The following is a 2,083-nucleotide window of genomic DNA, read 5'->3' as shown; positions in this document are numbered from 1 at the left end:
TTGACGGTAAGTCTGATGACAAATATAGAAAAAGATTCAGTTGCTTTTACCTTCCACCTGCTTGACGCAGCGCAAAGCATACTTGAGCGTGTTCAATGTGGAGGAGTTGCTGCCTTGCCTCTTCCCGGCAGGGAGGTACAGCTTCAGCTCTTTCAGGGTCTTTAGCACTTCCTTTTGATTCTTGGCTTTCGCTGATTCCTGACTACTGCAAATGGCACAAGGACCATTCCCACTAGGTCAGTTATGCTAAAAAATACTAAACAAATCAAACCCCCAAAAAGAGGGGCCATTTTAGGAAGCCCGGTTCACGCCTCTGTGGATTGCTTACCTGCAACCACTGGTGGAAGGGTTGTCTTGCTCGGAGCTCAGCAAACTGAAGGCATTTGAACTACTGGGGGGTGATGGACTGTGGGATTTTGAGCTGTGGGGGGACAGAGAAGGAAATATACCAATATACCAATATACCTTTTATTACCAGGTGATAAAATATAGAAAGATTATCATACCTCAATACAATATGATACAGTTTTATGGATATCGCGATTCCACAAAAGCTAGAGCTGTAACTACAAATATTTTGTTCCATGTTCTGGTTAGGCAAGATATAAAGAAGAAAAAAGAAATTCAATCATTTTTAACAGGTTGCACATCACGTCAGCAAAGATTCCGTTTGAGGAAATAAGGACAAGCCAACATGCCAACAGTCCGGCCCGGGGTCCAACTGGGACGCGTGGTCAATTGTCATGTGGCCCGCTGCCTCCATCATAAAATCAATGTGTGGCACCGTATGTCAAATTAATACATTGGGCAGTAGCGCTGTTACCTGCATGTGCTAAGTGCTACCATCTAGAGGCTCAAGTAGGAACAGCAAAATTGAAAATGAGTCTTATTGTGCAGGTCCCAAAATAGAGAGGGTTGTGTCAGTAAGGTCATCTGACGTAAAAGCTTGGCCAAAACAAACATGCGGATCAAACCTATAAAGATGGCGGACACTGATTCGCTGTGAAGACCCCTTGAAGGGAAAAGCCGGAAGGAAAAGAAGACTGAATGAGACCTCCAATTTTTCTAAAATGGCAATTTTCATTTTTTTTCCACATTTTCTAAAATGGTGGCAATAAACAAAATAACAATTACTTCTGTTCAACTGTTACAAAAAAACGTTAGTGTTAAAAAAGTGAAGTTAAGTGAATATCCAATTTCCAATGTCAATTCAATGTTGACATGAATGTTTCAAATAAAAAAGTAAATGTGAAACAGAACGACTCCCTGAAATGTATTTAAATGAATTGGTGTTATATGGAAAGAACATCTGCTAAGATTGTCCCCTCTACATTTACAGTATAACCAGACAATAAAACAATAAATATTTATTTATATAGCGCTTTAACAGCTGAAGCTGTAACAAAGCACTTAACATGAGTAAACTGTGGGTACAGTTTGAGAGAACGGGTAAGTAAACAGAGAGAACAGATTATAATGGTTATGTTAATTCTCTTGTAGTTTAAAACCAGTGGGGCACCATCCAAACCATTGTTAAAATCTGTGAAGCTGAAAACACCAAATCTGGCCCCCTTTGCAAAATATTTGACACCCCACGGCTAATAGTCGTGACTCTCAAATCATCTCAATTTGATATCTCAAAGTCGTGTTTGTTCCATGTTGACGCTTCAATGATGCTTTCTGGCACATTCATCTGCATGCATGTGTCGTTCAAAATCGGATTTGCCCGATTTTTACTGAAAAAAAAAAAAAAAAATGGCACAAAAACTACTGGTATACAGACCGGAAATAAAAATATAATAAAACCTTTCTTTAAATGAACGGATTGAATAGTTTTATATACTGTAGTATTCGTATTTTGGCCAAGTGTCTTTTACATTTCGGTGTTTGACCGTTTGTTCTGTTAAATAAATATCTGAAAATGCATGGCCGACTGTGGCTCTCCTTGCCCACATGCGAGGGCATTATTGTATCTTGGTTGATCCAGTGTTTTTTGTTTTTAGTTTTGTTTGTAACAAGAAATGTAGTTTGAACGTCATTGTGCCTGAAGCCAACTCGCACCGCCAAACAAAAAAACAATAAA

The sequence above is a fragment of the Hippocampus bargibanti genome, linkage group LG11 (genome assembly GCF_051943395.1).
Source record: "Hippocampus bargibanti isolate YZ-2025 linkage group LG11, ASM5194339v1, whole genome shotgun sequence".
NCBI lineage: Eukaryota > Metazoa > Chordata > Actinopteri > Syngnathiformes > Syngnathidae > Hippocampus > Hippocampus bargibanti.
This window is presented reverse-complemented; position numbering follows the sequence as displayed.